Source organism: Chamaea fasciata, unplaced genomic scaffold (assembly GCF_029207755.1).
Source record: "Chamaea fasciata isolate MVZ Bird 193981 ecotype frontalis unplaced genomic scaffold, bChaFas1.0.hap1 SCAF_8, whole genome shotgun sequence".
Lineage (NCBI taxonomy): Eukaryota > Metazoa > Chordata > Aves > Passeriformes > Sylviidae > Chamaea > Chamaea fasciata.
Window position 1 is genome coordinate 14,359,437 of NW_027094093.1, and position 15,100 is coordinate 14,374,536.

Consider the following 15,100-nt stretch of genomic DNA (forward strand, 5'->3'; position numbering starts at 1 on the left):
AAAAGCCTCGCCATCCCTTCCTGAAGAATTCATTTCCCGCAAGCCTCCCCCTTTTCAGTTTGAGAACTGTGGGTTTGTACAAAGCGTCACTGTAAAATAGGTCTACCACAGCCAAATGTCACCTGACATGCTGCATTCTCAGAACCAGCAATACTATGCCCTTGGCAGGAATGATGAAATTTCAAGGGTTACTGTGAAATGTGTGTGAGCCAGCAAAGTCTTTCCTTTCGTATCCTCCTCAGCACCGGTGGTCTCTGCTTTAGTGCAGAGTGGCTGTGTGGCTGGATGCCCCTCTCAGGTGTTCTCCAGAAGGGAACGTGCTCCCTGCTTTTCTTACTCAGTGTCGCTCACAGTTGTGCTGGGCAGACCAGAGTTGAAAGGTCGGTGTCCTTCTGCAGGTCAGAGACCGTTTGCACCGGAGTCCAGTCACAGAGATCTGCATGGCCCCACACAAGGCCCACAAGGCATACCGGGGCAGGTGCTGCAGGAGATAGGGAAAAGGCTCTATCAGTATCATAGGGGTCCAGCCCAAAGCCTGAACAAATCCAATGTGTCAAGTTTGTTTCTCACTGTGCAGTCACTACACCATTCCCCAGTCAGCAGGTGAGGCATGGAGAGTGTAGCATCCTGGCAGGTGTTCTGGTGGGAGCACCACACAGGAAAACAACAGTGGCTTTGTTCCTTGGCCGGTTTTGTGCAGAGCCCAATTCTCCTGCCAGGGAACATTTCATCATTGCTCAGTCCTGGTATCTTCATAATTTTTCAAGGCTGAAGGAGTATCACTGCATGAGGATGTGAGCTGAAAAGCCCAAAGTTTATTTAGTTTGGGTGCTCATGGGAAATGCAGGGACTATTTCCTGCTGTCCTAGGATGGAGTCATACTTTGTCTTGCAGAGTCTTAAACTGGGAAGCAGAAGTGTAAACCTGGAATAGTTGACTAGATCGAGTAAAGGTTATTCCTGGGTTTGTACTATCGGGCTTTATTCATCATCTGAGACAAGTCAGCAGTATGGAATGAACAGAGTTGTGAGAACTGTGGTGAACCTTCTGGACCCTCCAGTTACCTCATTTGGCCTTCATATAAAGAATGAGTAAACAGAGCCCTGACCTCTTTCTCTCCTCCCCACATCCTCTCATGTGGGAACTGTCCAAGCCAGTCCTGGGAGACCTCTGGTACTCAGCGCTGGATGTCACTGCTTTCAAGAACATTTGTTACTTTCGGAAATGCATCAAATTCCTCTGGACCCTGGGGAAAGGCCGCATGAGATCTCAGCTGAAGAGGCACCTCCCAGCTCCTTTTCCCACATGCAGTTTTCCTTGGCTCAGCCCACAAAGTGCCCATATTGAACAGAGGACTGCAGCCCCTTATGTGCAGCAGCCCATCAGAGTAGGTGGTTTTCCAACAGGGACACTCAACTCTCCTTCCAGCTACCTAACTTAGCCTTCTCCTGCTTGCAGCAGAGCAGTTGGATGCATTGCCCAAAGCTGAGGCGAGGCACATCCCCGAATCTGTGGAGTGCTGCTAGCTAGCTCCCTGTGGGCCTGTAAAGGCAGGAGAATTTTGATCCAAATGGATCAGCAGGTGGAGAAACACTGCTCCTTGAGATACCAGGGACTGCCTCCTTTCCTAGCTGCCCTCCCAGGGGCATTGATTCACTTGTCCCCCAGTGAATCAATGCGAATGAGAAGAGAGCCAGAATGAGCCCTCGGTTGCGCAGGGAGGACAGTGCCTTCCGGCGGTGTGCAGACTCTAGGTGCAGAACAGCAGCTCACGGCTTTCTGCAGAGGCCCCTGCGTGGGCAGAGGCAGGAGGGGACCTGCGGGGGCTCGGGGCTGCCGGCCCGGGGCGGGAGGAGCAGCGGCAGCGGCGGGCGGCGGCCGCTGGGGGGCGCTGGGGGCCGGTGCCGCGTCGGGTGCCAGCGCCGCGGGCAGGGGCAGGGGCAGGGGCAGGGGCAGGGGCAGGGGCAGGGGCAGGGGCAGGGGCAGGGGCAGGGGCAGGGGCAGCGCCGGGACTCGCTCCCGCCCCGGGCGGCGCCGCGGCCCGGCGCTGTGCCCGGCCGCACTCCGGGAGGGACGGAGCGCGCCTGGGCGCCCCGACAGCGGCACTGCGGGGCCCGGCGTGTGCGAGCTCTGGGGCGGCGCGTTCCTCAGCCTCTTGTCACTGACTGCCACCGCAGCACGGCAACGGGAGATGACGGCGCAAATGCGGCTTTCTGTACATTGTAGATGCTGCTGAAGTCCACTGCTATTCCATCAGCACACCCGCAAGTAGACCTACAGCAAACAAGAGCGTGCTTAATCAACTTTTTTGTTGTTGTTTTTAATTTAATATCCATGACTCAAAAGCTCCTGTGCAAGAATAAAGCTTTTTTTTCCCTCTTTTTCTTTTCTTTTCTTTTTTTCCCTCCTCAGGAACAGCGGTAATGCGCTGTACGAACACTGTAAGTTTAAAGGCAGGGAAATGGTTTGCAGAGTTTTTAAATATCATTTCAGTCATTAAAAATCACTCTGCCTTGCACTCTTTTATCACTTACACTTAGTAAAGCAATTGAATTTCCAAGTGTTGAGCACACAGTGATCTATTTAATATTATGATTATTGCCATTTTATTCTGAAAGCAGTAAAGCCATAGGTGTGCATGATCATATTCTGCATTTTCCCATTTCCTCTGTTAGTATTAGATGCTCCTTTTAATTCTTGATTCATTTATTTCCTCCTGGTTTTGATGTTTGGTTTGTTGGGGTTTTTTTTAATTTATCTCCTTCTAGCTCAAAGGCTGTTTATGTGTTCAAGGGGAAAAGCTGAACTTCCATGGAGCCAAGTAAAAATTGAAAGGGCAAATAGAGCTGTTGCTTGCGCCTTTCCCACTGTCTACTTCAGGCAACACCTCAGGCCCATCTGGGTGTTGTACCTCTTAGAGGGTGTCTGGGCTTGGATAAGCAGTGTAGTCCCGTCCCTCAAATGACCACGTATGACTTGCTGTACCACTGGCATGGTTAGCTGAGCAGTCATAGTACAGACACATTTTGTGAGGCCACTTGAGCAAAGTACCTCTTTGGCAGCTGTCTGCTTCTGTCAAGCTCTGCACACTGTAAAGCCTTTTAATTCTTTTTCTCTTAGCAAACACTCAAGCCCACAGAGTTTTTCTTCTTAAATTTCCTTAACTCTGTCAAAGAATGAAGAAGTTTGCAGATGAAGGATTTATCTTCTAATCTGAATTTTCTGCACCAGCTTGAGCAGTCTTGCTTGGGGAAGCAGTATGCAGTTTTCTACCCACCTGTGAGGGAACACCTGCTCTGCTGCAGATGGATGTCAGCAGTGATAGCTTGCTACTCCCTGCCCAGATCACTTTTCCTTTCCAGCTGATGTTCTGGACTAGGGCAATGATATTATTCTCTTAGGATTTCTGGCAGGGTACACAGCTCAAACTGAAGATGAACCAAACAGAAGGTAGAGTGGAGCACAAGAGGTGGGAAGGTTTTTTTCTGAGAACTCCCTCAGGCAGGCTGCTAGCCAATGCGAGAGTCTGCAGTTAAGGTAGTTCTCCCAAAGCCCCTTCAAATTAGCAGAGACAAATCCTCTGTTTACTGGTGTTAGATGTTAGATGAGATGCACCCAGTTTCTTTAGGCTCTCCCATAGGCCATGAATGGACTCACTGTAGTGCCAAGTATAGATCTAAATAAATTACTAAAAGGAGTGAAATACAGTTATTTTAACATATGGTCTGGCAACTTGCCAGTCATGCCATTTTTGTGAATGAACAAAACAAGTAGGAAAATGGGAAAATGTGTCTCTGTATTGTCCTGATAAGAAACAGGATCAACCTGATAGGAATGAAAGAATTTAGTTCAGAGAAGATCACAGAATTATAGAGTAGTTTGGGTTGGAAGTGACCTTTAAAGATCTCTAGTCCAACCCTCATGCAATGAGCAGGGAGATCTTTAACTAGAACAGGTTGCCCAGAGCCCTATCCAACTTGATCACGGATGTTTCCAGAGCTGGGACATCTCTGCCCTCTCTGGACAGCCTGCTCCACTGTTTCACCACCTTAATTGTCAAAAATTCATTCCTTATATTCAGTTTAAATTTACTTTCCTTTAGTTTGAAACCTTTGCCTCTTGTCCTATTGCATCAGACCCTGCTAAAATATCTGTCCTCATCTTCCTTGTAGGGCCCCTTTAAGTATTGCAAGGCTGCAATAGTCTGTCTGGAGCCTGAAATTCTCCAGCCTGAACAACCCCAGCTCTCTCAGCCTGTCCTCATAGGAGAGGTGTTCATCCTTCTGATCGTTTCCATGGCCCTCCTCTGGATGTTGTCCACCAGGTCTATGCCTTTCCTTTGTGAAACACACAGTACTCCTGGTGGGGCCCCATAACAGCAAAGTAGAGGGGCAGAATCCCCTCCCTCACTCTGCTGCCTTCACGGCTTTGGATGCAGCCCAGGACACAACTGGTTTTCTGGGCTGGGGGCACGCGGTGCTGGCTCATGTCCAGCCTCTCATCCAGCAGCACCCCCAAGTCCTTCTCAGCAGGGCTGTTCTCAATCTGTTCATGCCCCAACCTGGATTAACATGGGGGTTGCCCTTACCCAGGTACAGCACCTTGCACTTGGTCTTATTAAACCTTATGAGATTCCCATGGGCCCACTTCTCAAGCTTGTCCAGGTCCCTCTGGATGGCATCCCATCCATCAGGTGTGCCCACAGGACCACTCAGCTTGGTGGTGTCTGCAAACTTGCCAAGGGTGCACCTGATTCCACTGTCTGTTGTAACTGATGAAGGTATGCAACAGTACAGGTCTCAGCACAGACTCGAGGGACACCACTTGTCATGGTGTCCATCTGAATACTGAGCCTCTGGATACAACTGGCCAACCAGTTCCTCATCATCGATCAGCTCACCCATCAAATCCACCTCTCTCCAATTTAGAGAGAAAGGTGCTGGGGGACTGTGTCAAAGCCTTTCAGAAGTTCAGATAGACAATATCTGTAGCTCTTGCCTTGTCCCCTGATGTAGCCACTCCATCATACAAGGACACTATGTTGTCTGGGTTGATCTGTTCCATGATCTTCCCATGCACTGAAGTGAGTTCGACAACTCAGTAGTTGCTGCCGTGGTCCTCTTTTCTATGCGTCTTAAAAATGGGTGGAGTATTTATTTCCCTTTTTGCAGTCACCTGGGACTTCACTTGACTGCCATGTCTTTTCAAATATCACAGAGAATGGCTTGGCAACTGCATCAGCCAGTTCCCTGCGGACTCTGGGATGCATCTCATCAGGTGTCATAGATGGTCACAAATGTGATCTTCTCTTACACTGGGAGAAGTCTGCCTGCCGTGCCGTTCACCCACTTAAGAGATGTGGGAAGAGAGGTTTCCAGTGGACACTAAAGCAAAAAAAGTTTTTGAGCCTCCTTCTCATCCATTGTTACCAGTTTGCCAGGGGGCAGTGTGCACTTTCTTTGACATTCATGGAGATTTGGCATCAAATCAGGGCTGAACTATTTCTAAGGCAAACTATTAATGAATGCAAAGTGCCCAGGTGTAGAGGACAGCTATTACATTTATATTATATGATGAAATTAGTATAATGGAATTGAGAAACAAAAGAAATAAATTATCTCCCATGAATGTTATGAAGTGCTCCTTCACTGAGGACCCTTTCCCTATTTTTATTTTTTTTCCACATCAAATCTTCCAAATCTTCCACAAGGGTGTTACTTTATTGTGCACCAGAGGAGGGAGATACATATCCACAAACCTTCTGCGAAACATATTTACAGGAAATAAAAAACAAACAAGCAAATCTTTCTGCACCACCCTCTGTGTGAAGAGACTGTTCAGTCTCACACCTGTTAAATAGCTTAGTTAGGGATTAAACAAATGCTAGCTACTGAAAATGTAGTGAGCTACATAATGATCGTCGCATGGTCTTCAGGTGCTGCGATGCATGAGTATTATCTGTGGGAATCAGAGCCCACTGAGTGTCATACACAAACGACAATCGATGCTATTCTAAGAAGTCCATCTTTTCAATTGCTTTGCTGGCTGATGGATTCTGCACAGTCTCATTTTCTCACTGCAGGCTGCCTTTGTTTTTTCTCACTTTCTAATCAGATAATTCAGTATGGTTTGCAGACACATCACTCTGCAGAGACATATACACTACTAAAAAGGTCTCAGAGGTTTTTTTCTGCAGTGTTGGAGTTGCTCCATTCTGGTGACTTAGCCCTTCAAAACCTAAAACATCTCAGTAGAAAAGGAAACAGATTTTATATATGTTAGGGCTGCCATTTTGTTTTTGAGATAATGGGGTCATTTCCACTTTCTCTCCGTTGTCCTTGTCTGAAAGTCATAAAAGGTTGATGGTCAGCCTCTTCATTTACCTTAAAGACTCAAGCTTCAAGCTGCCTCCTGAAATACTTTTCCAGTAAGAGCATCTGAAAAGTTTTTGCAACATTATTTGCTTTATTTATCTAGGAAAAGATAAGATGACCTGACATTTTGCCTCTTTCCAAGTGTATGGAGAAGTCAAAGGCTTTTAAAAGAATCCATGTCCTAAAAACCTAATGGATTATTTAGGTGGCATGCATAGTTCAGCCTTGTCGTTCCTACAATGGTCTCTGTACATCTGGTGGCTCAGGAGTTCCTATTTTATTTAAGCTGCTTTCAGGTACTTGTCCCATACTGATTTGTGGGTTTGTTCCTTCAGAGTACCAGATCTCTTGAAGAGCTTCTGTTTGTCCTTTTTTCTTGTAACAACAGAATATTGTTCTGATGTGCCACTGTTCTTTGTCTCACTCTTCATAGCGAGACTTCACCTTCTCATGATCCAGGCTGTTGCCCAGTGGATGGCTACATTTCTTCTGAGGTTTTGAAGGAATGCTTACTCCCATGGTTGTCCTCTCTGTGCACAGGACTTGCCAAGCCACATCAAGAGGGCTCTGCTTCAGTAGCAGAGATCTCAGATTTGAGGCCAAAAGAACCATTACACAGCCTTTGTGTATTTTTGTATTAGTTCTTCAAAACAACTTATGTGTCGCCATACTATTTCCCTTGGGGATGGGATTCCTGCTCTAATGTAGAGATATTTCTTCCTACAGTTGATGTCAGCAGTGAGATTCCATGTTTGCTAAAGAAATACCAGCACGTGCTGACATTGCAAAGAGGGCACAGTACTGGTGCTTTCATTCAGCATCACTGTAAGCAATTTCCCTATTCTGTCAGTTAATGTTTGTGAGTGCAGCTGCAACCTGGAGGCCAATGGGCTGGAGATGACAAATTTGTTTTGATCCAAGGAAGGAAGGGTTCTTTTGAAATCAAAGTCACTGGTGTTGAAATCTAAATTAAAATGACCCAATTGCCAAGGCTTCCTCAATGCAGAAGGATGTTAATTAGGCAGCCATCCTTCTGAGCATCTCTGCTTTGAGAGAATGAGCAACAACATGAGCTGGAGTCTACACTACATAATACCATTAGGTTTATTACTCTGCTCTTACAGCTTGCAGTAAAGAGAACTGTTGCAATTAATGAATTAATTGAATGCAGTGCTGCATCCAAGGTCTGGGTGAGGCATAAAATACAGAGCCTAGTTCTGCCAGTCACATACTGGCAGGAGAAAGCAGCATAGTTTGTCAGGAAAGGAAAATGGTCATCAGTGAAAAGAAATCTCTCCCTCACATGTATCTGACAGCATCCTATCAAAACTCTCCAGGAATGACAGCTGGGAGCAGAGCTCAGAGGAAGAAAAAGACTGTTCAACCAATTAGCCAGAAACTGGAGACACTCCTCTTCAGATTGCTGGCTGCAGCAGGCAGGTTATATGTGGTGTTATTTTAAAAAAAAAAAAAAAAAAAAAAAAAAAAAAAAGTAATGATTCCAGTTCCAAATTTCACGCTCTTGCACCAGTGTAAATCCCAAACAGTCACTGCTGACTGTTCACTGTTGTGTAGCAGAGAGATGTAGATTGTGTTCCTCTTCTCAAGCATTAAACTGGTGTCTCACTGAAAACAAAGCCAGCTAACCCTGAAAGGCAGTAACAATATATATTCCTCTATTTTCATTCCTTTTTCTGTGGTTATACACCCAGTTTAAAAGCAAACAGCTACACATGCCAATCACATTACAATTCCTTACATTTTCTTGTATTCTATTTCCTAGTCAGTCAGCTGTCATCTGTTTTGTCTTTACCCTCTAAACTCTTCAGGACATGAAATATCACTTTTCAGCTTGTACGGCATGGAAAAAATAGATTGTTGATTATTACTGTAATATAAATGTGTATTTGTGATCACAATGATTGCAATTGCATAAAATGAAAATCATAAATATTACTTCTCAAAGCTCCTGTTAAAGGCCCTGAGATGATTGCTAGCTAATGGTAGAAACACTTTGGGGCAAGCTAGGCCATCATAAAAGCTTAATATCTTCCACTGGAGCCGCTAGGTTTGTTGGAAACTGGACACCATTGCCAGATGGAGCACAGGTCTGTGTGTTTCTGTTCTGTTGCAAAAAGCCTCATGGGTTCTGGGTCCCCCAGGACGAGGCAAGAGAGTTCATATGATCTAGTTTGCAAGAGGAGTGACTGATGTATTCAGAAAGCAGTTTTCTTAAGGCATGGGGTTTTTTCCATTAGAAAGGGACACACTTTGCCAACCAGAGAGCAGGGCAGGCAGCAGTCACTGATCAGCATGGACAGCTTGTGCAAGGAGACCTTACACTGAGCAACGCTAGGGAAACAGAAAACCATGCTGGCATAACTCTAAAAGAAACATTATATTCTCATAGAACTGATTATATGTGTAAATGTTTACCCCCTCTCAACCATGTACAGATTTTTTCCATGGGATAAAGCATTTCCAGTATGTTCTAGTGGTGGGAGTGGGGGTGAGAGGCAGAAGGGGTGTAAGGTGCGTCTAAAGCTTCCTTCTGCCCTTTGAAAAACACTCATTTGTCTTCTGGGTTGTATACATGTGCTTGATCTGCACTCTGTTCTTCCTCCTTATCCTGCCCCCAGTACTGTGATGTTGCAAATTTGTTGTGAATCCAGCATCAGCAAAGCTCTTTTTCAGTGGAACTATTTCAGAGCAATGCTGTGCTTGAATTCAGTGTGAGGGGATCACCTGTGGTTTCTGAGTTCTGCGGTGAGGGGAAGAGCTCTCTGTTTTCTTGGCTTTCCTCTGCTTTCTTGGCTTCCCTCTGATGATGACACGTGCAGCCATATAAATAAGTGATAAAGCGAAAAATAAGCTTTGGAAAGACCACAGTTCTGATGGCCAGATATGTTCCAAGTGGTACCTAAGAGATATGTCAGAAAGGAAGTGAAATGTGTGGAAGGAAGAAAATAAGAACATTTATGTGTTTCTGTACCAGCCCATGCAAGGTTGCAGGTTTGCTTTTATACTTTCCCCTCCCTGGCTCTCAATGCTGACATTTACTGAAGAAGGGAATGTGGATCTGATATAACGTCTTCTGAAGTTATCACTGTCATTTGTACTACAATATGAGGACCTTGACCAAGACTTGGAGTCCCAGGCACGGTGCAAAAATATAGTAACCAGTAAAAATAGCCCAAAGAGCTTGCAGTCACAATAAGGAAGATACATAGAAAGTGCCAATGAAAGCTTAGTAGGCAGTGCTGACAACAAAGCTCACCTATATGCTTCTCTGTCATCTTTACATTACACTGCTTCTGCCAAGTCTTTCTGATGACCTCTCAGCACAGGTGGTCTTGGCCAGCAAGTCGTTGAATTGTTGAGACAGCAGCTAGCCAGAGCTACAGGGTATCTGCAGGAATAGAAGAAGGAATAGACTTCAGTCATTTCATTATTCCTGCTGTACATGAATCTGCTTGCGATCTGTGCAAGAAAAAATTGCAGACTAATTTATCCTTTGCATGCAAAGCAAGTTCCACAGTTTGAAGAGGAAATGTATGCCAAGGATGCTTGTCAATACCCTGGCAATCTTCTTGAGGAAAAAAAAATGTGAGTCAGTCTGAAGCTCCTGCTCCCAAGTCAGACTCATCACTTTCACTTGCCTTCTTGCTGTGTAATGTGGTGTATTCCCTATCATTCCTGAAGAGTAGTGTGACAGATTTTGTCTGTGCCACCAGGCTGGATCCTTCACCAGGGTCCAGCCTGGTGGCACAGACAAATTCTGACACAGATATTTGGCTTTCTGCTGCCTTCAATTTGCCATACTCTATTATCACAGTGTACGGCCATGCTGCTTTAGTACTTTACTCCCACAGCACCAGACATTTCTTTTTACATGGAAACATGTTTCCCAGCCCTGCTGTATGATAACCAAACATTGTCATCCTCTGTCCATAGTGCTAGGGGACAACTTGAGTTATGGAAACCTGCAGGAGATGGTCAACTGTATGACCATAGGAAAACTCTTTACAAAAAAATCCCTATCCCAAAGCTTTTCAAGTGGTGAAACAATTATCCCCTCTAGTTCCTGTGGAGCAGTGAGTCCCCCACAAGATGCACTTGTACCCGTGGTGGGTGTAGCAGGTAGAGTTTACAAGAGTGTGAAAAATGTCGCAGTTGTGCTTTCTGTCCTCACAACTGCTGAGCTTTGTATGTGTGCATAAGCACCATACCTCTGCTTCCCCCTTCACTTCTTTTTTCCATTTCTCATCTCCTCAAGCAAGGACTGGCACATCGCTCCTGTGTGTGTCACATGTATATTCTACATATGTCACAAGTCCAACGTCTAGTCCATCCTAGTGCCAGCCCAAGTGCTTTCCAGATGATGCCCTAGCAGCAATGAAACATGGAGAGGCCAGGCAGGATGAGCCAGCTGCCTTCAACTGGGAGAGGAGGGACATTAGAGTGCAAGCCAGTGTCACAGTGACGATAAGTCACCCAGGTATGCACAGTAATTACAGTGATGCCCCTTCCAGCAGCCGCAACATCCTTTGCACTGTCTCTTGGTTTCCTGTTGCCAGCACAAAAGCAGTTTGCCTTTAGCAAGTAAAACCCTTTGTTTCTCTGTATTTTCCCACTTGGATCCTTTAGAATTTTACTGTGTCTTTGCAGTCTATATGCACACGAGATGCTAAACTTTAAGAGATTGCAGTGTGAACTCAATCCTAAGGGATCTGAGAGTGCTACTCAGCTGCTAGTGCTCATGTCATTCAACAGAGGCAGCACTGAATTGATCAGTCCCTCAAATTTCACAGATTTTTGGTTCTAAGATTTTTCTTCTGCTCTTCTGTAGTCAAAAGTGCTAAACATTAGTTTGTTGACCCAGACTGCAGCCCAGCATTTACATGAGGGAAGAAGACACTCCCACACCAGGTTGCACAGATGTGCAACTTCCTCACACAACTAATGATACATCAACTGGATTCCTTCCCTCAGTAAACGGACACAAGAACTTATTTGCAAGAACAAGGAGTTAATCTTTATTGACCAAGCATTCGTTATGGCAGCTATCAAGAACAAGTGAGTTTAATTTTTATGAAGAAGTCTGTTTAGTGGGGAAGATGAATGTCATATTTTGCACTTGGGCAAGAAGGGCTTGTCAAGACCCTGGTTTTCCTGAGCTGTAGCTGGGGCACAAGAAGAGTGCAACGTGCACTTTTGACAATTAGAATAGCTGTAGCAGAGACAAGTCAGCACACAGACAAGTCAAACATTATTAATCTAGAGATACCTTGGATGCAGTGAGCATACTGTGTTTGATGTGCAATCCAAGACATATGCTCACTGGCTTGGGGTTTTTTTATTTTATATTTACATATATACATAATAATGGAGAGGAAAGACCAAAGCTTGCATCTGTGTTTGTACAGTTGTTTATATGTCCATATGTGTAGTATCCATGGGTATCCAATGTAAGAGATGCCTTTGCTTTAAATCTCTTTTTAAAGTAGTGATTTCTGTGCAACGTATGCGGCCAGCAGTGTTTAACTGTGTGCAGAGATTCCTTCTGTCACAGGCATAAACATGCAAGGACAGAAAAACCACATCTTCTACATGGACACTAACACTTGTGTCATGAACCCAGGGCTTCCAGTTTCTGCTAGCATCCATCAGTAGCAGATGAAACAAAATGTTATTCTGTAAATTGATTGCACAGCAGATAGCTTTTCTTGTTGCAAATCTCCATAGTTCAGCAGATCGGAGGAGGGGGAGGGAAAATCAAATTCCATGCCCTGGGAGCCAGGCTATCTTAGTGATTTACAAATGTCCTCAGTGATTGAAGTCATTCTGGATGCTTAATATTGCTCAAGTCTCTCTGTCTCCCTCTCTCTTGCACTCTCTCTCAGCATAATAAAGCTAAGGAAATCCAGGAGACTAAATTCAGTGCTGCAGATTAGTGACAGGAAGGAAACTGGATATGCATAAATTAAACAGTACCATTTGCCTTTTTGGATCTGCAGCTGTTTTTCTCTCAGAAATGCAACCTCTTTTTTTTTTCTTCAGGTGACACCCACACATCTCCTTCACTTACTGGCGATGATAAAAAAAGGAGATAAACAACTGGAGCTCGTGCAGTTAAGCTTAATCTTTGTATGTCATCATTGCCAAGCAAAGCCACAGCAGTAGGAAAATAGAGCTGGTTTCTGCTGCTCGTTTCTAACTGACATTTCTTTACCAGGTTGCTCATGTAACCTGTGGACTCTTTGAACTCCACTTTGTACCTGCTGTCTTTTTACAGCATGTGGGAACTGCCATGCTGGGACTGGACTGAGCTGCAGTCCAAATATACTCTGCCTATACCCTGGTCTTTAGTTTGCCTCTGGCTCAGTGGTTTGAAATCAGATTGCAGAACTACAACATCAACACTTTAATAAAAATTTAAAAAAAAAAAAGGGACAACAAAGGAACACTGATTTTAAAAACCTCTTAGTGCAGCTTAAACGTAGGATTTGTAAGTAATTATTTAGTACAGAAATAGAAAAGGCTAAAGTAAGGGTATTTTAAAATCTTTTTTGCCTATATATGGTTACTTTGACTTAGATATCCTGAAATAATCACTTCATCCTTCCAAGAGCTGTTTTTACTGGAGGAAATCCACTACAGCTGCAGTTCAAACTAATCATTTCTCTAGTTGCTGGAGGAAAGCTCTGGAGTTGCTTAACTTCACTTTTCCTGCAGGCAACCATTCATCCATCCTACCTTTCCAGCCAGTTTGCTTGTCCATTGCTCTTTGAATATAATTTGTGCTTTCGTCTCAAGAGATTCTTGGGAGTCAGCTGCACACCCAAGTCCACACACAGTACCTCCTAACCTCACTTTCACCATCAATGCAGGTCATGTCTCTATGATGCAGAGCAGCCAAACAGTAAAAAGTACTTCTTGAGGCAAGAAGGACTAGGGATTTTTAAGAGTTATTTCTGGTGTATGGCTAGGGAGAGGCAAAAGTCTGAGTTGTGTTGTACATCCTGCAGCTGGTTTGTTCATTTCCATTCCCTGCGAGACTGTTCCAGAATTTCACTGAAGAGGTTTCAGAGTGATTTCTCCTTATTTAACCCCTTTTGCTTCTCCCACCCTTACTGGTGAATTGTTCCCTTACAGGGCTGGACTAGAAAGTAGTGTGAACTGTGTGTGTCTGCAGAAGGGAGAGAGGTCATTCCCCTGCTGTCCAATTCTGTTATCTTCATAGTCTCATACTTTTTTGTTGTTGTTAAGAAAAAAACATTGGCATTACTTCAACAATCAGCTAATGAGAGAAAGAGCTACAAGGAGGGGATAATGCTCCCAAAGGCATCATTCCATCCTGGACTTCAGCCTCTGTCCCTAAGTACCAGGAGCTGATGAGCTATGCAAACAGAGAAACAATTTCCTTTCTGCAGCCAGTTTTGATTTGTCTGGGGAAGGTTGAGAAGCCCAGGAAGAAATGTGAGCAATCTACTTAATCATTTTCATGAGGGAAAAAAAAATAAATCAGCTCTCATCTTGACCACTGGTGTTTGAAGATTAAAGTAGCCCAAGGGCTGTCAGAGCTAGCGAGCATAACAGGAAAATTATTTCATTCTGACTCACGACAGAGTGATCTAATTTAATGGGGCACTGACGAGGCTGTCGGGCACTAATTTAGCTATTATCTAAGCTAGCCTGGTTGCTAGTTGTGCCCTGCTGCAGCCCGCCATGCGAAGTGCATGAGCTGCTCTCGCCGACTCTGGCCCTACCCGGAGCCTTCCGGCAGCGCTGCGAGGGAGCGGGGCCGGCCCCGCGCAGCGTGGGCTCGGCTTAGCGCGGGGAAACGCGGCGCGGTGGAAGAGCCACTCCGGGCACACCAGCGGGCAGAAGGGAGGCTGGATAGGAAAGCTTCCTTCTGGCCCTTCCCACCTGTGATTTCTTAAATTCGCAACCTGATCTTTTGTCTCTTAAGGTACGTTAGTATATAATTTCCTGAGCTTCTTCATTTTAGAGGAAAAGGAAAGTATAAAAAGACTATTTGATCCTCCTACCGGACCGAAACCACTACGTTAATTTCCACAGAACTGTTACTAGTCGCTTGCTTGCATCTTTGCTTTTGCTGGTTAGGTAGTAATCTTTCCTGTCTGAAAAACTAGATTTGTCCCAATCCATGAGAACATTTCAACCTATCCAGAATAGTTTCCTTTAAGGAATAAGAAGACAGTGAGGAAAAGGAATGATGTAGCCCCGTAATACACTGGCTATGAAAACTGTGGCGTTTGAAAATTCCTCATAATTTCAATGGTCAGATGAAGGAAACTGAAGAGCTCCTAGTTAGTTTATGTGACCTAAAGTTATATTTCATTTTTAATAAAACAACAACAAAAGCGGGAGGGGCAGGAAATAAGAAGCAGTGCCTTGATCCTGAAGATCCGGTAAGAAAAAGAAAACAAACAAACAAAAAACCCACCATGAATTTGAAATCATTCAACTTCTTGTTTCTTTGCAAATGAGTTAATATGAAATTGGCAGCCTCCTAGTACTTTGTCAGCCAAATTTGCCACATCATATTATCTGCATGCCCTTGAGGCTGGAATAGTAACATACTGTAATGTGATGCTGTAACAAAAGCACCTAATTGCGAAGAACAGTCCATTTGCATCAAGATAGGCAGCTAGTTTCCCTCTCACAGCCACTTAAAGACACTGACTTTGGCTACAAATTAC